Below are 23,374 nucleotides of genomic sequence, written 5' to 3'. Positions count from 1 at the left end.
GGCCCCAAAACATACCTGTGAAGTTTGTTGCTGAAAAAAAAACACTCTACTATTGGATTAGTGCATGTCTAAAAACCCCTCTATTTCAGCCCTGCTCAGAACGAGCCATTTCTGTGTCTGTGGCATTAAATGTTACTGAGCTGTCTGACCAAGCCCCTCCCAGGAAATGGATGTGGCTTGAGAGGAGGATCAGGAGAGGATGTTGGAACTTTCTTCCAAGTAGGGAGGGCCAACCGAACCTGGGGGCAGGGCTAACTCCCCACATGACATCATGAGGAGAAAATCTGAGAACAGCTTATTTCAGCACACATTTTCTGAAAGGTGGAGAAAAAGAGTGGTGAGGGATTGAATTTTTATGGTACTTGGGGGGATTGTGGACAGGGTAGGGGTACGTATTTTTGTTAGAAAAGCCTGAAAAAGGGATTTTATTCATAGTATGTCCCCATTAAAATAACATTTGCTTGATTGCTTGTCTTTACCACTCCAGTATGCTTGTTCTAACGAGGGGAAAATAAAGCAGCCACCAAGCCGTGTCAGTGTTAGAGTAGAACAATGGGCCAATCCGCCTCTCTTTGTATGCTGTTTCTAACAGTCCTAGCATCTGAATGTTACTTTCCCCCTGCAGCACAGTATATTCTTTTATGCAGTTGTTGTATGTATGTCGCCTCTTGCTGCTACTTGTTGGTTCAGATTTAACACTGCAGGATATTTGGTGCACATTGGCATCTGCTCAACTGAATTAACCTGTGATTCATTTCTCTGCTAAGGGATTGACAGATAAAATTTGTAGCTACTTAAGTAGGGAGCCAGATGGCATCCAAGTTGACTTGTTTGCTAATGGAAACCATGAATTAAATTTTGTTTACTCTTTCTATCAGAGGACTAAAAGATGGTAATCCACATAGAGACTGAATAGTTTTATTTCTGTTTTGTAGTGGAAGAACACCTTATAGCCTATACAGGAAGCATGTTGCAGAGCAGTTAAAACCCTTACAATAAAACTTTCAAGGGTACCAAAGAGTGGTAGAAAACATTTTTAGATGCATTTCTCAGAGAGTCTTGCCCCTGGGAGGATCTACTGTTATGCATATGTATGTGTTTATTCTAGGCATTTACATATATGGCATTCAGACAGTTTCAAACCCACTTCACTTTTTTTCAATTTTAAGTTGCAGCCTGATGCTATGTTAAAAAAAAAAAAAAAATCATTTTCATTATCTTTAATCTACCCTCAGTGCCCTGTCATGACAAACAGAAAATAGGATTTTGGAAATTATGCAAAAAAAAAAAAAAAAAAAAAAAAAAAAAAGGCTTTCCCATGGAGTTTTTCCACAAACTCCAAGCTAGCTTCAATGTATTTTGCATTGAGGAGAGGCTTCAGTCTTACAATTTTTGATGTCCAGTACCACCAACACTGGAGCCCCCCAGGGCTGTGCCCTCAGCCCCTTCCTCTACACGCTCTACACCAATGTACAAGCCCACATTAATCACAACATACTACAAATACTCCAATGATACTGCAATTTTGGCTCTCCTCAATAATCAGCATTCCATCACCGATTATCACAGCTCAGTCACCCACTTCACACAATGGTGCACAAATAACTATCTCCACATCAATACTGAGAAAACAAAGGAAATGGTCTTCAACCTACCCACTCTCAATCTGAATAAACTCAACATTAACAGGAACACAATAGAACAGGTAAAAAAATTTAAATATCTTGGACTCACCATGGACAATAACTTTACTTTTGAACACCACATCACAGACGTCCATAAATGCACACAACAACGTTTTCATGTTCTCCATACACTGAGTGCCCTCAATGTCACCCCCCACCTCCTCCTATTGCTGTATAAGAGCTTCATCCAGTCCATCGTATTCTACTGTTCCTCCTGTTTTTACACCATGCTGTCAGTCTCCAACAGAAACAAACTCTTCAAGATCACACAAATAGCATCAAAAATAATCCACCCTCCCACACCAGACATCTTAGAACTCAATGACAGAGCAGTAGCCCATTTGGCCAACACAATTGTCACAGACACAGAGCACCCTCTCCATAACTTTTTCCAGCTCCTTTCCTTCACTGTTTCTTGTAACTGTTTCTGTTAATTGTCTATTGTGTTAAATGTTTATGTTGTGGAATGTCAACAACTGTCATGATGTCTGTGGAGACAAATTTCCCTCTGGGACAATAAAAGAAATCTATCTATCACCACACAGGATCTCTCGAGCTCAGTCAGACTGACCATCGGGTTTTTGGTAACCCCTCTTACTCAGGCCCCTCTTCCCCGATTGCTCAGTTTGGCTGGATGACCGGCCGAGTCCTGGGCATCCATACCTCTTCCATTTGAGAATTATGAGGGCAACTGTGCTCTTGGAAACCTTCAGGGTTTCAGAACTTTTTTTGTAGCCTTCTCCAGATCTGTGCCTTGCAACAATCCTTTCTAAGTGCTCTGCAGGCAGTTCCATTGACCTCATGGCTTGTCAGCTGTGAGGCCTTCTATCAAGGTGTGTGCCTTTCCAAATCATGTCCAATCAATTTAACCACAGATGAACTCCAACCAATGTATAGAAATGGGAGGAACCTGAGATCAATTTCTGTTTTTGCAAAGGGTCTGAAAACTGATATTAATGTGATAATTTTTTCTTATTCAGTTTGGCTCAGAGATTCTTTAAGACTGGGTTATGGTATGTCCACACATATTGAGTCTAAAGGCAGACCCTAGCACAACCGTAGGAGCCTTTGACAATACAGTTGTAAGTGTAAACAGGAAACTTGGGGTGATCGATCTGTCTCTATTGTCCGTTTTTCTAGAATCTTTAATGCAGTGATTCTCAACTAGTGCCAGGAACCACCAGCACCTCAATAAATTGCAACCCAAATTTCTCGGAATTTTCAATCATAACTAAAAATGAGTAGGTTGGTCCTGAGATGGAAATAAAAGTTGCCACATCGTCTGTTTCCAGGCAAACATGCGTTCCACTGAAAATGACCTCATGTCCCACTTTTGGGTCCTGACCCATCAATTGAGGGCTTCGGCCTTAGCCATTTCAATGAACCCGAAAAGAGAGAACACTTTGCTTCTCATGCATTTAGATTTTCCATCACCATTTATATCTTTTTCCTCTTTCCTAAAAAAAGCTTTTGGAAGAGATAAAAAACATTTTTGTCATAATTTATCGATTCTATGCATAAAAAGAAGAGAGTTAGTAGGAAGGTCTCCTGGGGTAATATTATTCTGTTTTGTGTTCGGATAGTTCAAAATGATGTCAGAGCAAAAGGAGAGATGAAAATTTAACCACTATGTTAAATGTGCTTTGCATAGATTAGCGGAAAAAACACAGCAGAAATCAAACAGCAAAAAAGGGAGAAAATAAGAACATTAGAAACTTTCAGAGACAAGGTTAAAGCTGGGGCATGTGCTTTTTGGCTTTTGTTTGAGTCTTTACACAGACGTACACCTGTGAGTGGATATTAGTGCCCAAGGCAACACGAGAACAGTCTGTTGGAAAAATGAGTAAATTATGGATGCAGAGAGGTACAAATGGAGTGTTTGGTGCAGCCAGAGTTAATGTAGCCTGCAGACTCTCTCAACTAAACTCCTGCCTGTGGAAATATTAAATATGGACACAAACACAGAGACAAGTCCATTAAAGCAAAGTTATTCCTTGTATCCTGGTGGAGGTATAAATCTTGACGTGTCCTCAAGACTTGTAAGTATCCAAGCCATCCTTAGCCTCTTTACTTATTTAGGTCTAACCTTTATTTAAAAAAAAATAAAAAATAAAAAATAAAATAAAGGAAAACTTGTAAAATCTCAGACTGTATTTGAAAAAATAGAAAGGATTTAATGACTTTAAAAAGGCTTTACAGACCTTAATAGAAACAACAGTACAATACCTCAGTATATTTGATAATGACTCATATTTGTTTAATTGCAGTACTGTACTGATTTATCATCGTGCAGCACCACAAATAATAAGTAAACAAATGTACATGTCATACATGCTGCTGTGATTCATCTTTATATAAAGCCAATGCTCTGATTCTGAAACACTGCATGCCTCGCTCTTTCACATCAAGCTATTTCTTGTAATGAAGAGGAGCAAATGCCCTCTGTTGACCAGCCACCACTGCCCAGGTTAAGTGCATGATGCTGTCACACCAAGCAGCCAAAGCTTGATTTTCAGTAACCACAGAGGCTGAGATAAATAGGTTCGGGGCAGCATAGCGCATTCAGAAAGTATTCAGACCCCCTTCACTTTTTAATTTTTTTTTTATGTTGCAGCCAAACAAAATCTTTAAAAATCTTCCATGATTCATAACTTGGAGTTGGCTAAAAACTCAAAATGTGGGCTTTCATGCATTTTGCACTGAGGAGAGTCTTCCATCTAGCAACTCTGCCTTCAACCCAAAACGGTTAAGGAGTGCAGTGATGTTTGTCCGTCTGGAACTTCATCCCATCTCCACTCAGGATCTCTGGAGCGTAGTCAGAGTGACCATCGATTCTTGGAAACCTCTCTTACTAAGGCTCTACTCTCCCGATGGCTCAGTTTAGCTCAGCAACCATCTTTTGGAAAAGTCCTGGTTGTGCTGAAATTCTTCTATTTAAGAAGTATGGAGGCCACTGTGCCATGGGCATAACACAGGAGGGAAAAAGGGTACTGATTACCTGCATCCCACAGTAGAAGCTTGAGAGGCCTTTATTTTGTTTTTTTTTTTGTTTTTTTTTTGTCTTTTTCTCAGAGTAATAGGAATAAAATACTGGGGAGGCCCTTTTCTTCCCAAATCCACCCTTAGCCCTGCACAGAAGAGTGGTGCTTGGAGGAGAGGAGGAAGGTGAGTGTAAACTGGAGGAGTGATGCTGCCTAAACACTTTAAATCAGGTGCCAAAAAAAAAAAAGACAAAAAGAGAAAGGAGGTAGAGTAAGGGGAAACAACTCCACTCATTTTTTTTTTTTTAAAGAGAGGTGAGTGCACACAACAATTTAGCCAATGGCTTCAGCCTCTTCTAGCCTTGAGCGTTCCGTATTAAGTTAACTAACTGATGTTAATCTGAATTAGAGGAAGCAGCAATGTTGTACTTTTCTCTATAGGGTTAACATTAACGATGTTAGTTACTGCTAACATTGGTTAATCTCAAGAAATGACATGACTGCAGCCCTGTCCCTATCGCCACATTTGTAGCATCCAGACACTAAAGTGGTTTATAAGTCTGATACTTTGGGAAAAGGCTTATAAACACACAAACTAATGTGAAGGAAATAATACAAGTAAATTTAATTCAACCAAGTAAAATGTTGCTCATTAACGTAGGGAAATTATGGTTCAACTAGAAAAGCACTCGGAGAGTGCAGACCTCCACCATTAGCCCCATCTCCCAATAGTAAAGAATCCTTTAAAAAATTCCTGGATCCAGATGGTGATCCAGATCACTCCCAAAATCTAATCAGTTCTTCCTTATCCCATTTCTGACATTTCCTGAAAATTTCATCAAAATCCATACATAATTTTTTGCTAACAAACTAACAAACAAACAAAAATGCATGGATATTTGTACCACAAAATTTTTTTGCTTGGCTTTCATATTAAGAGGGGCCCTGTGTAATTTTCTCTCTGAGGCCCCAGAATTCCTAGATATGCCCCTGCACTGTGCTCTTGGGAACCTTCAGTGTTGCAGAACTTTTTTGTAGCCTTCCCCAGATCTGTGCCCTGCAACAATCCTGTCTCAGAGCTCTGCAGGCAGTTCCTTTGACCTCATGGCTTGGTTTTTGCTTGATATGCATCATCAGTTGTGAGGCCTCTTTATATAAAGGTGTATACCTTTCAAAAATCATTTCCAATCAATTTAAATTACCACAGGTAGACTTCAAACAAGGTGTGGAAAAATTTCAGCGAACATCGAGAGAAATGGGTGGAACCTGAGCTACATCGTGTTTTTACCATAGACTGTAGAAAGAATTGGACAAGCCCTGTGTGACGTCAGTCGTCTGCTTACAATAGGTGGACTCAAACGGCTCTTGAAGCCAATCTGTGGAGGCTTCCATATTGAAATCGCGGTCTCAACCAAACTTTGGATCAACCTAACGCCCCGCCCACTAAGCATGACTTCCTGTCAGCCTGCTAGGTAGCATTCCGCTTGACAGAAATGGAGCCTATGCCTGCTGAGCTACCTGTCAATCAAATGAGACGTGCCAATCAGCTTTCATCCTGAATATAATCCAAATGATCGTGGTACAAAAAAAATCACCCCCCGTACAGTGGGAGCACAATAAGACACTAGCTAATGAGACATGTTTGGTGTTTTGAACCAGGCTGTAAACCAGTTTATTTTGGTTTTTTGTTGGTTTTTTATTCAGTTTTTCAGTTTGCCTCAGAGCTTCTTTAGGACTGTGTTCAAGTATCTCGAAGATATATGAAGATCGAAGACTATACATTCGTAAGTGTAAACAGGAAACTCATATACTCAGTGACTCATTCACACAAAGGACCAAACACATGATCCCCGGTGACTTATGCCTGGTGAAAAAGGCAAAATCCCTCTTTTCTTCTGCTCACTCAATACCCAATGTGCTTAAAAACCATACCTTGATAGTAGGCAGGTTTTAGAATGAAGTAGCTGACCTCCGTGTGTAAGATTGAGATTATTTCACATTTATGTTTAAATGTAGTGCGAGTGTAGTTTGGGTTTTGTTGGTTTTGAAAAGAGTAAAACAGTGAGAAAAACATTCTGGTGATAAGATCCAAACTCAGACTATGCAGCTTAGGGTCTGATTGACTGAGATTAAACTCCCAGGTGTTAATAACATTATTTTCTCTGTGCTGTTTGAAGGTCTAATTCAAAAAGCACCACATTCAGGCACAAACATACCCATACACTTGTCCTGCTCTGTTCATTTCTTCTTGTTTTGAGGCTGATGTGGAGAGAAGCCATTTGCACTTTTACTCTATGCAGCGCTTTGTTTTTATTCTGATTGACTGGACAAAGACTTTTCCACATAAAGATGATAATCTCGGAGGACAGGGGAACTTTTCAAGAGTTTTCTAAGGCCTGAAATAGATGAATCAAAAAAAAGAGCAGAACAGAAGTTCCTCTAAAACACCAAACTGGACTTTGAATTGCAATATTATTTTCAGTGCTCACTGAAACACCTGTGAACAGTGCTATTCAACAGTAGCAATTCTTTCTGGAGGCCACAGCTTCCTGAGTTTTTTCCAGTCTGTTAATGTTATCTAAATAAATGTCTTTGACAGTGTCAGTGACATTCCTTGTTGTTGTTCCTATCATGTATCTTCCCTTTTTATCACCTCCCTCTATGTGTGAATTAGAACCCCTCTAAATGTTACGTGGTTGACGTGTAGTGAAACTATAGTGGCCACGTACTATTTTGCTCTTTTTGTGGTTCTGGGGAAGTCAGTTGACGTAGGCAACCATATATGAAGGAAATATCAAAAATAATGATTCAGATGAGACTATGGTCATGAATCTGCCACACTGTGATTAGTTTGGACTGTTTGGCACTTTGCCGAGTGAAGATTTCTGCCCTCTGGCTTCACACCAGCAATATTTCTCTTCTACATGGACAAATGCACACCTCAATAGTCCAGTGTTTCGTATGTGCTCTCTTTACTTCCTTTAAGTGTGTCTAAAGAAATTTAAAAAATTGTCTCATTAACATAATTTTGTTTAAGTATTTACATTTTCTTTCAAATGTATGTAATTGTTAGGCTCTGGGTCCTAGTTATCACAGCCAGCTACAAGGGGGCAATTGAGATATTTTAGCTGAATATTCCTCTAGCCAAAAATTGACATAGAAAATGACAGTTGTATCAGGAATGGATTGATAAATTTGTGTTTAACATGCATCATATTTTCTAGTACTGGCTGACATAAAGTCATGCCTTATGAAACTATTTCAATTATTTTTGGATGTGTTTAAAAAGCTGTTAGAAGCTTATTTAAAAAAAAAAAAAAAAAGAATAAAACCTACAACCTATGTATCTTTTCCTCTGCATAAGTCTAAAATTGGTGATGCTTTGGGGGCTTGATGGGAAGATGTTTGTGGCCTGATTTGGCCCCCTGGCCGCCAGTTGATGATCACTGGCCTCTGGCCTAAAGTCTCAAGAGTGCTCTCGCAGTTCTCACCCTGCTTGGCTCTTAAAGGGACAGTGCTACCTCAGTAAGGGGCAGCAGCTCTTACAGTAATAATGGGAAGAATTTGGGTTTCTGGGTTACTTAAACAACAAAAAAAAAAAAACAAAACAAACAAAAAAAAAACACCCGGCTGCATGGTAGTGCAGGGGTTAGTGCTGTAGCCTCACAGCAAGAAGGTGTACTGGAGGTCAAACTCCGCAGAGAGGGTTCCTGGTTCACTTCCCAGTCAGGGCCTTTTGTGCAGAGTTTGCATGTTCTCCCTGTGCATGCGTGGTTTCTCCCCGGGTACTCCAGCTTCCTCCCACCACCAAAGACATGCACACCCATGGCCCTTAACAGGATAAGCGGTATAGATAATGGATAGACAGATGGAAGGTTGCTGAAACAGCATTTAAACACTTTCTAGCTCACCCAGTTACATACGTGTTTTTTTTTTTTTGTGTAACATAAACCAGTTAGAGGGCAAACTTTCATTTCCTTAAAGAGCTAGGTGCACCTGCAGTCTGATGTGTTAGTATTTACACTGAATGTTTTTGTATTTTGTCTTAAATAGCTGGATGATTTCACTTCTCTTCTTTAATTACGCCTGTGAACACACACAGGGCAGAATATGACAAATGTTGGCATGTTTTATCTTGCATTTAAACATTAAACTGTTCAAAAGCACACAGGGAATCTTAGAATTAGGCATGAAGGTGTATCCACCTTAATGATCAGTATCTCCAGACATGCAGGCATGACTGGAGAGGGTCCATAATGATCTTTGTGTTGTCAAAAATAAACTTACTTTGGATCCATTTGAATTAAAAACAAACTATTGCTCCCTTAAATTTATTTTCTGTAATGTGAGACATAGAATGCAATAATGTGTTTGTATCAATAGCTGAACACATGTGATATCTGTGAATCATTCCTCATCATCTGTCTGGTGTTAGCAAACCATAATCTACACTTTCAAAGATCGTCTGTTCATTCTGCTTCGTATAAACAAAGCTGCGGTGTTTCCCAACACTGACATGTTCATGTCGCCCTACATAAACACAAACCACATTACTTTGCCACAAGGCATAATTGCTGTGTACACAATATGAGAATTACATAAGACAGCCAGCTGCTTCCCCTCCTAACAGTAATTGGGTGAAAATAAATATTTCACAAACATAAAACTCATGTTTTCTTGGTGACTTGTTTTGCTCGTGAGCTTCTTTATGTTCCTCTTAAGGACTGCTATCATTAAAAGTCATTTGTTAGGAGGAAAGTGTGCTGTAATTGCACATGATGCACGTACTCCCTGCTCTCTGAAGTATGTCCCCTTGGATGAAAGAGATCTGGAGAAAATTATACTCAACAATGGCTGCTGTTAAATGCATTTATGACTCTTTTCTTCTCAATGGGAGAGTGAGATGTGGCATATAATGGAAGGCAGGTAAGATGGAGGAGATGATGCAATAGATGGTGTCTGGTTGGGTGGCAGCAGGATCTACTTAATGTCCTGCTGCTGCTCTGCAAGAAGCTACTCTTTCTTCAAGGTAGGGAGCTGCTTTTACAATCAACAAATAAAAAGGAACAGTTGTATTTATTCTTATTTTTGCTGGAGCCATTCTCAGAGGTTGATGGGACTGAATAAATCCCACCATTTAATTTGATTCTGTTCACTAATACTGTTGAGTAAGAAAGCCATTCCTGCTGATGCTGGTAGACTGGTTTATGAGTGTTCTGCCAGAGTGATGCACTTTGAGTTTTTGCCTATTTATTTAGGATTACACAAACTATCCTACAGCTGCCTCTAATGCATTCAAAGTCTGTATGTAGGGTACAAGAAATCCACACATTTTCATCTTTTTTTTCCCCTAAAATCTTTCAGTGGCAATTGGTTTCATTGAGCCAGCAAAAGCAGTGAAACATAATCATGAAGAATTTGCCCATGTGATCTTGAGTCTAACTCCACATCTGAAGTTTCTCATGTTGATTTCCCTGGAGAAAACAATGAGGCAATAATTACAGAGGCAGAACTTTTGGATCTGATCAACTTTAATCAAAACTGAATAGATCTGCAGACTTTCTGAAGATGTAGTTTGATATGAGTTCTTTTAGGATTTGTTATCACAAGTGTTACATCAGTACCAAGGAACATTTGATAATCAATAGAAGTATATTATTCCAGCTTTCTCCATATTCCCCCTGCTGGGGCTTCCAAAGCCCCATAAAAGCAAAGTCACATAAATAGTTCAAACAACAAATTGCCACCTTACTTCACTCTTCCCTGGACTCACTCAGCAGAAAACCATCCAGTGTTGTAAAAGTTCTCTAAATGACCCTCTTGGCCCTTTTGCAAGAAAAGGGCGCTCAAACCTATATATCAGGGGTGTCAAACTCGAGGCCTGGGGGCCAAATCCGGCACTTGGTACAGTTATACCCGGCCCACAAGATCATGTCAAATTTTAATTATTAGTAGCCCACCATTATGAGGTCTGCAGATTTTCTCCAGTGTAAAAGTGTGAACTTAACCTTGATGATTTAAAATATCTTTGTTAAGTCATAAAAAATTAAAAAGGAAATAGTAAAAAAATAATTAAAGTCAGAGATGTTGCAAAAATTATCAATTTTTCATTTTGTATTTTCAATTTTGCATCCCATATTTTGACTTAAGATTCACAACTTTAAATTGTAAGTCTTATTTTGACCTTTTTAATTCATGATTTTGAATTCTATCTCATATTTTGACCATTTAAGTGCATAATTTTGAATTTTATCTGATATTTTAACCTTTTAGCTCATTATTCAAATTTTATCAGATATTTTGACCTTAAAAACTCATGATTTCAACTTCTAGCTCATACATTTACCCTTAAAACATTATTTTGACATTTAAATTTTGACATTTAATTTTGTGTTTTGACCTTTTGAACTATCAAGATTTACATTTTATCTCAGATTTTGAGCCCTTGAACTTATCATTTTGACTTTTTTAACCTCAAAATCTTTTATCATCAGTGTTAAGGCACTATGAAATAATCTAAAATCCTGAAATCACTGGCTCATCTAACCTGCATGAAACTCAAAATGTTATTTACTTGTGTGCATGGCTCATGTGCGTCCTCACGCACTCCAGACAACATCTGTACATGCTCCTGAGTAGTCAGCAGATGGTTTCAGTTTCATCTCTGAAGCTAACAGCAGTCCTAGAGTACTGCTGGCTATGACATCGAGGTCTCTGCGACCCTCCAAGGAGATGCCTCCCCAGACTTTACTGATCCACTGCCAAACCGCTCATGCTGGATGATGTTACAGACAGCATACTATTCACCATGGTGTTTCTGTACTATTTCTCGCCTGTCACATGTACTCAATGTGAACTCTCCTCTGTGAGGACTACTGGGTGCCAATGGTGGTCTCTTGGTGTTCTCTGGCAAAGCAGCTTGGTGCTGGGCTGTGAGAACAGGTCCACTAGAGGACATATTTCTCCACATCAGTGGTAATTTTGGCAGCTATTTTTAATTTTAGTCTTAGTTTTAGCCACATTTTAGTAATTTATATCCTTTTTAGTTTATCTAGTTTTAGTTGATGAAAACTCAAAAACATTTTAGTCTAGTTTTTGTCTATAAAAAGACCTCATATTTTAGTCTTTACTTTTAGTCCAAGCACTTATTTTCTTGCCTAAATCTGGTACCAAATCATGTTAGTGTGTTCTCTACACCCTGGAGAAATATCATGGATTTTGAATGTCATACGAAAACAACATTATATTTTAGTTTAGTTTCAGTCATCCTGAAGAAAACTGAACTTAGTTTTAGTCATCACAGATCTATTTTTGTGAGTCTTAGTCTAGTTTTTGTCATGAAAAAAAGTCTGTCGACAAATAGTTTTAGTCACAGTTTTAGACAATGAAATAACACTGCTTCACATGAATTACAGATTTGATTGAAAGAGAAATATTCTTTACTTAAAGTGGACCTGACATTAAAATCTGCTATGGTCATGTTAATGACTTTCATGAAAGGCCAAGAGGTGTGCCACTTCCTGTGAAGTTGTTATAAAAATTGTGGGTCATGTTGTCTTTTTTTTCTTTTGTAAAGGATAGTTCAGTGCAAAAGGAAAAGATACGTAGTAGTGACTTTCCTTTTCCTTTACACATAGTCAGAATGTATCAGTTAGTTTAGTGTGACATATAACCAGATTCATCAGTCTCATATGAGGTATGAGATATATTGCCTGGAAAGTATTCATTCCCTTGAATGTTTTACCCTTTTATTGATATTATAAATCAATTCTGAACAATATAATTTGGCTTTTTGAGTCAAAAAATACAAAAAGTCTTTCATGTCAAAGTGAAAACAGATTTCTACAAACTAATGCTAAAACAAAGATATGTAATGCAAAATAACTGACTGCATAAATATTCACCCCCTTTAAAGTGACTGATCTAATTCAACAGAGGTCCAGCCAACTGAAGCTCGTAGTCTCACAATTAGTGAAATGGAGATCACCTGAGTGCAGTGAATGTATCTCAAGACACCTGTATCTGAAAGGACCAGTCACTAGTTAATCAGTATTCCTAGCTGCCATTACACCAATAAAAGACAAAAGGACACTCCAAGCAACTTAGAGAAAAGGTAACTGAGAAGTAAAAATGGATATAAAAAAATCGAAGGCACTGAACATCCCCCAGATTTCAGTTAAGTCAGTCATCAAAAAATGGAAGGCATGTTGCACATGAGTAAATCAGCCTAGATCGGGCTTTCCTCACAAACTGAGTGACCGTGCGCAAGAAGGAGACTAGTGAGAGAGGCCACCAAGACACCTATGACTACTCTGAAGGAGTTTCAAGCTTCATCAGCTGAGATGGGAGAAACTCTGCTTACAACAACTATTGCCCGGATTCTTCACCAGTCAAAGCTTTATGGGAGAGTGGGACAGAGAAAGTCACTGTTAAAAAAAACTCATTAAATCTGGACTAGAGTTTTCCAAAAGGCATGTGGGATACTCCATGATCAAGTGGAAGTAATTTTGTTGGTCTGATGAGACATAAATGGTGCTTTTTGGCCACCAGACAAGATGCTACACCAAACCCTGCACATCAACACAAACACACCATCCTCACTATGAAGCAGCATCAGAATGTGGGGGTGCCTCTCAGCAGTCGGCCCTGGATACATTTTTTCATTTAATTGACAATACGTTATAGAACTCTGTTTTTTCTTTGACATAAAAGAGTTTTTGTTATTTGTTTTTGTTAACAAAGTATTTTAGACTGACTATGATTGATTTATATAATCCAAAAAAAGGTTTAACATCCAATGGGGTATAGAGAGATTGATGAATCTGGTTATATTTCAAACTAATCAACAGCAGTGTGATAGCAGAGTAAGTTTTATAGACACTGTATTTACACATTCAGGTTAAAAGTTAGAAGACATGGATCGCTAAATACTGGTTAGCTAAGGATGCTAGAGTGCAGACTTTAAACTTTTCAGCCATTCTTACATCTTTTAAAGAAATATTTTACAAAACATGCAGCAGCCCTAACAAGCCAACATCTTTACTTATTTGTTTTTGTGCAATGTTTTTGTTCCATACTAAATGAATGTAGGTAGTTTCTATCAGGCCTCTATTTATCTGTTAAAAACAAACAAACAAACAAAAGAAAAAAAAAACACTGCCTTGTTTGGACACTATGAGGCATCATCTTTAAATTTGTGGATCTTCAAATACTCATCACATATGCAGGTCGAAGCAGGGCATGAGAGAAAAGTGAAAGTGAAAGTAATGGTAGAGTGATCTAAGGTTCTTCATTCATTATTAACTTAAATAACCTGCACACACAGGTGTTAGCTCTTATTCTGTCTGATTAAGTCTCCATTCAGGATGAAGATGGGTGGAGTCTAGCACAGAATGTGAGGTAATAAAAATATAACCAATGCCTATAGAGGGTACTGTTCTGCTGTACCAGGTGTAGAAAATCGAGCAAAATGTGAGGAAATTGTCAGTTCAGTGCGGTCTGAACATGCTCACAGCATAGTAATAAAAGAAAAAAAACATCCCTGTAATCAGGCAGATAAGTGAAAGCACCTGTGTAGGCAGGCTGTGGGGGAGTAGGGCATTTAAGGGTAGTTTCAGCTTCACTGAGAACAAAAAGGCAATAATGTATCTGCAGGAAGTCGACAGGATTTTTTGATCAATAACACTGACTCAACCAACACTTGACCGTGGAGCGAGTTTGGGCTTTCAGAGACAATTTCCTGCCTGAATTTTGTTCTGAAATGAGTGTCTGAGCACCAGCAGGAGGATGTTTACTTCAAAGGGAGGGTGGGGGGGCTTAACAGACGATGTTCTCCCTGTTTCTACTCTCAGGCCTTCTCTGATGGAATCAGTGTGTTCATTAAATGTTTAATTCTTTATGAGGTAGACTCTGCCCAGCCTGCATTGTCTTCATAGCTGTCATGTCCTCATGGTGAGCTTCTTTCCCATTGTTGCTTTCATTTCTTGACATTGTGGTTTTAACTCATTCTCTCTGGGCCTAAAAGTAATTTTTCTTTTATTTATTTGTGAGTTTAATCATTTCCACTGCCTGTTGGATGGTAAAAAATAATGTTAACTCTTAAATTGTGGGGTATCGCTTTCTTTTAAATAAACTCAAGTACAAAGCAGCTTAACTAGTAAATTCTCACAAAATTTTTTATATTCTTTCATGAATCCAATATTGTACTTATAGCTCTACTATGAATTAAATTTGTGTTTTCATTCAATTGATTGCATTGTTATTACCCTGGCCTATCCTCACATTACTGACATTGTCCTTATTTGTCATTTGAGGACAATTGTGTTCATTTTTGATTTATGCTGTCAAATGTAACAAATACACTATATGGACAAATATTTGGCTGCCTGACCATTACCCTGACAAGGACTGTAATGACATTGTGTTCAATACATGTACTTTGAGACATATTTCGACCCCCTTTTGCTCTAAAACCAGCCTTCACTCTTCTTGAAAGGCTTTCCACAAGATTTTTGAGTGTTTTTGAGAAAATTTGTGCCCATCCATTCTGTAAAGAATTTATGAGGTCAGGCACTGATGTTGCCAACAATTTTTTTTGAAAGCCTTTGTTTGACACTGATTTATGAAAAGAAACACTGCAACATTGTAATGAAATGTAATTGCATAGTTATGTATTTAATCGTTAATCCATTGCAAATATATTCCTGGTGTTGTGTAAACCTGTGACCTCCTATTTCCACATAGAGCATATCAGAGCAGTTCCACTGCCTGTGCTCCAGTCCAGCAGCAGCGCATCCCTGGAGCGCCACTCTGCCCTACTTTGTTTGAGATACGATGTGGGCTCATCGCCGGGCTGCCAAACCACGTCAATTCCTGCCTATCAGAAGGCTCCAAACAGGAAGTCACAAGTGTAGAATATCAAATTCTTTCAAAATACAACACAATGCACAGACTCTCAATCATAAATCATCACTATATCAATGTAACGTCTCATCCTGCAGCGAGAGCAAAGGGTCACCAAGAGGTCAGTGGGTCACAGAGCTACAACAGCACCACTGACGAGGAAAAGTTAACTTTTTAGGACATTTAGCCAAAGAATTTTATATAAAACCACAGATCCTTTAAGAAAACATTAACCTTTTAACATCCAAATGTACTCACCCAATGGCAGAAGCAATAATATCATGGACTTATACCGAAAAGGATGATAAATTAACCCCAAAAGGTGAAATTGTCCACTGTTGACATACTATTCCTGCTTGAACTCGCAGTCCTTCCATGATCTCTGCCTGCCACAGCGCAGCGCTCTGGACAGACTTCCAGTGGGCGAGGTCGCTCACCTTCACTCAGAGCAAACCCATAGTGCTTCGGTGCGCGTGCAGTCGTCAAATGTGGAGATTGCGAGTGAGGGTTGGGGACTTTAAATGACATGTAAGTCACACTTGTGACCCTAGATGCACAAGTGGGCCAAATATCAGGGGAAGTCTTTCTCTTGCACCGTTAGTATGAGTTAATTTATCTCATTTCTTAATAAAACTTGTTTCTGATGTCATTTTGTTTGAATTTTTATATATTTCATAGAATACAAGTGAATACTGTTCACGAGATTGTCTTATCATTGGTTCTAATTTGGGACATGTTTGAGTCACTCATCGAAAGAGTAGAAATCAGTCACTTGTGCAGCCAAGGGTTAAATATAACAGCGTACCCAGACAAAAATGGAAAACAAAACCAACAGTGATATAGTTTAAGGTTTTTTCAGAAAATTGTGAGTTAAATGAGAAGAATTCCCCGAATTTACCACATATATAAATGAAAATGGAAGCAATCGATCTCAGTTCAGCAGGTTATGATACTACTTTGCATGGTTTAGAAAGTCCTCATGAAAAAAAAAAGATCTTTTCAGCCTTATCACAGCTTTTCATATCATTACAGACCATCAACTATGATGCTTTTTTGCCTGAAACAGACTGAGTGTATATCGTTCATTAAACTTGTTACATCCCCAGTAAGACACACCATCAGTGCAACCATCCATGGCAGCAACCTTTAGACAGACGGTCTTCATCTTTATTATGGAATGCCATTTGATACATGTGCATAACTGATTATAGGACTGGCTGTGTTTGTGATTCATCCTAGTTAAAAAGCATGATGAGAGAGGCACTTAGCAGTCATGAAAACAGCATTTCATGAGACACTTGAAATAGAAAAATGCACTGCACTGTACATAACTTGAATGTGCTTAATGAGGCCAGGACGCTGTTTCACACATGCTTGCTAAGACACACAGTGGAAGACACAGTGCTCCTGATGTCATTTTCATAAATCACATTCCTCCAGGTTTAGATTTAAGAGTTGAGCAGATTCTAAAATCCATTTTGATTTCCACAGTGGCACGGGGTAATAAATCATTAAGCTCACTCCCTTATGCATCCTCTTAAGGAGCAGTGAACACCGGCTCGTAAATCTCCCGTGACTTTGCCATCCTCCTCTCCCTGGTCTAGGGTAAAAAACAAAGCCCTACCCATTCTCATTCTAGCTTGATTCATCCAGCATTTTTAGCCGTCTGATGTCTGGGAAGCAGAACTGTTGTTCTGTAGAACAACTCATACAAGACCTAAAACCATGGGAAGGCTTTTACAAGCAACATACTTTGATTCACCTTTCCTAACTCTTGTCTTGCACTTTGGCATTCAAAAAGATGGATGCTGCACTACTTTGAAGCTGCAGAAGCAAACGGGGGAAACAGAACATATAGATGTTTGACACTTTAAAAAGGACATGCAAGAACTCTGTTGAATCAAGATACTGCAACGTATGGAACCTGTTTTCAGGGATTCAAAGCAAAAGTATGAAATGACCTTCCACCAGTGCAATCATATGCACTCATTTGATTGGCCCCTATAAAAGTGGGACATGTAATGTGGGGGTTGAGCTAGACTTGAACTGTAAAGTCAGAATCTTGAGACCTAGATGGACACCATTCAGTTGGTCTGTTAAGCAGCATCTGTTAGGGAATCAAACATGTCCTATTCTAGAGGAGAGGAGCCATCAACCTTTTTTTTCTTTTCTTTTTTTTTTTTAGACAAGTAGCATGTAGGTGTCCAACTGTCTACGTTTTCTCTGCAACGAAGTTGAGGAGTGTTTGAGCCTTACGTTGTCGACTGAAATACAACTTCTTAGGATGAGGAGAGTATGTTGCGTAAGTTGCGTGGTTACTCGTGGTAGAAGCACAAAAATCCAAATGAAAGGACAAAATAAGAGACAAATCTAAGCAAGTCCATCCTTCTCAAACCCTACAATTCAGAACAACAGCTTCATGTCCTCCTTTTCAGTCTCACGTGCTGCCACTGAGAACAAAGTCAGTGTGTGTTGCCTTACAGTGGAGCAGCAGTTTAACTGCAGCGCAGCCATGATGGACTGGAGATCGACCCAGTGGAAATCCCAGGTAAAGTGAAGAACTACAATAGGACAGGCACACCTGATGGAATGCTGAAACAACTCAAATATTAAGGCCAAGAAAATCTGTGAATATGACCATCTCATTCTCTCTCAGGTTTAGGACTGTTGACCTTGCAGATACATGCTTTTCAACTTGTTTGAGGATAAAGTGTCTGGATGCTTGGCTCCACATTTTCTTGCAATTTGTCCGATTGCCACCTGAGGTTCGGCTCTGCTACAGGTCTAGTGAACAACAGGCCCACCAATGTGCATCCAAGACTTCCATTGAGGTACTGTATATCTGGTGTTAAAAGGTGCAGAACTTTCCTGTTCCTCTTTCCACCGTTCATTGAAAATTCTTGCACAGCTTTTGTTCCAGCTCTGACAGTCCAAGGGCCAAATCAGAATGGATGTCTGTGGTGTCTCTTGGGTTATTGCACTCAAGGGAATCTTTGACACTTCCCCATCTTGTCTCCTTTTAAAAAAGGATAACCTGGCAGAGCTCAGACAAGTTCTTATTTGGGTCATTCTGTCGGCTGCTTTGGTATTCTTTTCTGCACGTATCTGTACGGGTGTTTTCACACTCTCAGTGAAAGGGAGAAGCTACAAAATGTTCAATTTCTCTTCTCTTAAAGTTAGACACCTTCACACCACCTATACAGATTTCAGCTTCTCTCTAGGTTCTTCATAAATTCCTCACAATGTGTGGTCAGCACTTAATATTTAGAGTGCATAAGTTACCAAAGTGCATTCACACTGAGAGGAATTTGAAAATGCAGTGTGCTAAGCACACTCAAAACAGTCCAAGAATCAATTGTTGATCGATCGACACTTCTCACCCTTATGTTTGTGACATAAACTATGCCAGTAATGTTTGCTTGGTCTGCAACCTTCAAATTCCACACACTTAGCCTGGGTCATGTCTTGGGCGTGCAACGGTTTGCTCCAATAACTGTACCTGCCCTCGTCCACTGGATGCACTTCTGGAGCAGAGTGCAGCTCTGAGCAGCTGGAGATGAGAAATTGCAAGATAATGGTAGAATTAGAAGTTCACAGTTTTTTCAGGGATTTTTTTCCCTCCACTGTGAGTGCATAAAGAAGTTAAAAAATTAGATGTTTTCTAGATAGAATGTGTGGTTTCACATGAAATCATTTGTTTTTTCATCACAACGGTTAACTTTTCTTCATCTATAAAATATCATGACAGACTGATTTCCAGTGGTTTTGATCAGAAGTTAAACCTCCATATATTCTAGATTGAGACAAAAATAAATATTTCAAGACTTTTTTTGGTTGAATCCTGATTATTATTGCTCACAGCTCCCAAAAATCAAAACTCCACCATCTCAAAATATCAAAACATCACAAATCAGTCCAAAAAAGATAAATCTTCTCATTTATGCACTCACTAATTGGTTGGCGCTCCTTTTGCAGTCTGGTGTCTGTCCTCTTCCTCTTAACATCTCCCCAAAGATTCTCCAAGGGGTTCAGGTCAGGCCAGTTCTTTGCACAGTAATACCACAGTAAGCAAACCAGTTTCTTGTTGTTTTGGCTTGTGGATGTGTCAGTGATTGTCCACTGGACAAAAATCAAGTCAGCAGTCTTTCCCATCATTGGAGTTGGGTGTACTGAACCGGAGTGAGAGAATGAAGGCTCAGGAAACCTTTGCACCAAACCAATTGGATTTTTCAACAATATTCTAGATGAGATAATAGATTTTAGATCTTTGTGAGCTGTAAGTCATAATTATCAAGATTTTATTTTTTAAAAAGTCTTGGAATATTAACTTTGTATAAGTCATTGTATAATGCAAGCCATGTTATAGTTGTACTTGTAAACTTTAGTGATGTGGACCTTCCACCTTAAACCAAATTTAGTCTTCAGCTTTTCACAAACTGCGGACAAAAGCACCCTTGACTCAGACCCTACAATTATATTGTTTTTGGAAAATTTGAGTGCTCTACATGTTCTCTGTGTTTGAATGTTTTTCATCAATTTCATCATTTTTTAAAGATTCACAGTACTATATATATAAGAAGTTAGACTACTAGACTACAAAGTGGTTCTAATCTTTTGAAATGATGTTTTCTAACTTTAAAATTGCCCAACAGAACCCAAATAAATTTTTAGCTTACTGATGCTAATGCAACCACTTTAGTACTAGGACAGTTCAAGGAGTTTGTGCTTAGAGAAGAAACTAAGTAAACTGGGCTTGAACAATACACAGCTCTAGACACTGGAGAGGAAATTGAAAGCAAGAGAAATCATCAGAAAAGAATGATTTGCTCTTTTCTCCCTTGAAGCCTTGTTCCCTTTAATCAGACAGGTACAGGAACCCAAGGGCTACGTGGAGGCTGACAAGTAGAAAAAGCTAAATATAGAGGTCAAGGGAGAGGAGAAAAAAAGCTATTACAGAATACAAGGGGAGATGATGGTAAAGACATATTGTGCTGAAGTAAACCACGTTGAACACAAATGTTTTATTAAACAAGTAGAATATTCTCTATAGCTGTAGCTTGTGGTGTAAAGTGTATGTCCTTGTTAGATGTGTTCATGGGTAAATTCAAACCTGAGCAAACAAGAGAGTTTACTCCAACAGACAGAATGTTCCACTGTCATATAAAAATAACAGCTTTTAACATTTTGCTTTTCCAATAGCATGCATTTTAATCTCGCTTTAATGATTATAAATAACCTCATATATTTGACCCTGAATTATATGCAATATGTGTATTTTTTTTTAAGGTAACCTTATACTAGATTACAAAAAAAAAAAAAAAAAAAAAAAAAAAATGTTTACAACAGGATGGAAAAAAAACATGACACTAATATATTAAAAGACACTGTAGTAGGTCACTTTTTTTTTGTCAAATAAAGTTAAATGTGCAGTTTCCTGAGCATGAATTCTGGTACCAATCTGAGTTGTGCTCCTTTGACTTTGTTCTAAAGATTGTCAAGGAACATTCTGAGATAACGTGAAGGATTTATGTTTCCTCTTCTTCTTTCTTCTTCTATAGTCACAGAGCAAAATTTCCTCATCTTAAGCTGACGCTTGCTTGACATTGTTATCCTGCTTGTGTTTAATCTCATGCAAAATCCATGTACTGTTATCAAATAACATAATTAAAATCATTTAGATCAACTACATCAACTACAAATAATCTTTACTGTAATAAAGTCCAACAGATACCAATGCAATGTACAGTGCCAATAAAAAGTGTTCCCCCCTTAGATGTTTTAACCTTTTATTGATTTTTTTTAATCAATCAGTGTCATTACAAGCTAGCTTTCTGACAAAAAGTACAAAAAACCCTCTTTAGTGTCAAAGTGAGAACAGATTTTTTTTTTTAAGTAATGTAAATTAAATAAAAAAACATTCTACGTAAAATAACTACATAAATATTCACCCCCTTTAAAGTGACTGGCCTAATTCAACAGAGGTCCAGCCAACTGATGCTATCAGTCTCACAATTAGTGAAATGGGGATCATCTGAGTGCAGTGAATGTGTCTTAGGTGATTGTAGCATAAAGACAACTGTGTCTGGAAGGTCCAGTCACAGGAAATCAGTATTCCTGGCTATCATTACAACTCAGAGAAAAGGTTAAATCCATTATGAAGAAATGGAAAGGAATTTAACACATGTGTAAATCTGCCTAGATCAGGTCCTCACAAACTGAGGGACTCTGCAAGAAGGAGACTAGTGAGAGAGGCCACAAAGACACCTATGACTACTCTAGAGGAGTTACAAGCTTCAGCAGCTGAGATGGGAGAGACCCTGCATACAATACGACAAATGTTGCCTAGATTGTTCACCAGTCAAAGCTTTATGGGAGAGTGGCAAAGAGAAAGCTACTAATGAAGAAAACTCAAATTAAATCTTGACTACAGTTTACCAAAAGGCATGTGGGAAACTCCATGGTCAAGTGGAAGAAAGTTCTTTAATCTAATGAGACCAAAATAGTGCTTTTTGGCCATCAGACAAGATGCTTTGTTTGGCAGATACCAATCACACCATCCCCACTGTGAAGTACAATGTCAGCATCGTGCTGTGGGGATGCTTCTCGGCATCTGGCCCTGAAAGGCTTGTAAAGGTAGAGAGTAAAATGAATGTAGCAAAATATAGGCAACCTGACAGAGCTTGAGCAGTTTTGCAAAGAAGAATGGAATAGAACTACAGTGTTCAGATGTGCAAGCCTGATTGAGACCCATCCACACTTAATCAGTGCTGTGATTTCAGCCAAAGTTGCATCTACTAAATACTGACTTGAAGGGGGATAATTTATTGACATTACTTAGTTTGGAATCTGTTTTCACTTTGGCATTTAAAAGTTTTTTTGTTTGTTTGTTTTTTTGTTTTTGTTTTTGTCAAAAACAAACTAAAAAGTTTCAACCATGATTCATTTCTAAAATCAATAATAGGGTAAGTGATCCAAGGGGTTAATGACTTCTTTTTTTATAGGCGCTGTCAAGTGTTAATGCTTTCCTTTTAATATTTTCTGCACTGGTTGTGTATAACCCTGGATACTCCTACACACAACATCATTTCTCCTGTCACAGCAGTGAAGTGTCTCTACATCCACATAGATTATGTTCCCGTCAATACCAGAGCACGCTGCAGCAGCAGGAACAAGCAGGTGCCCTTTTGAGAATGAAGTCACAGAACTCTAACCCATTTGACACATGTGGGTATATAATTAATCAAACTGGGAATGACATGCTGGGTCAAAGGTCAACTTGATTGCGTGCATACCCAACCTGCATCCTGAGTGGGCCAAGAACTTGGTATCACAAATGATGCAATAAGAGGCAGGCAAGCCTCTTTAAAAGTCTCTTTTCCCAGCATTTTGATTTGTTGAAGGGCTGTGAAATGTTGTTTTTATCATGATTAATCGCTGACTTGTAATAGCTAAACATGTTTAATCACATTTGAAATAATCTTTTTAACATTTCATTTTTGAATTTTAAAAAGGAAAAAAAATAAAAATAAAAGTCCATACTGATAATATGAAATAATTCTTACTAGCAGCTTGATTTGGGTTTAAAATAAATGCAAAAATATGTATTTCAGATTTATTATTCAAATCATTGCTGCACCTCTACATCAGTGTGGTCTTTTTAAATGGAGATTTGTAAGGAAAATGCATTTTACGGATTAGCAGCAGAGCTGAGTATGTGGGTTGTGACCACGAAAAAATTGACCAAATCTTCTCCAACAATGCCACACAGCTTATTTTGCTATTGACTCTTGTTTGGTGGATTTGATG

Source organism: Cheilinus undulatus, linkage group 17 (assembly GCF_018320785.1).
Source record: "Cheilinus undulatus linkage group 17, ASM1832078v1, whole genome shotgun sequence".
Lineage (NCBI taxonomy): Eukaryota > Metazoa > Chordata > Actinopteri > Labriformes > Labridae > Cheilinus > Cheilinus undulatus.
The sequence above is the reverse complement of the archived record's forward strand: the minus strand, read 5'-3'. Positions refer to the sequence as shown.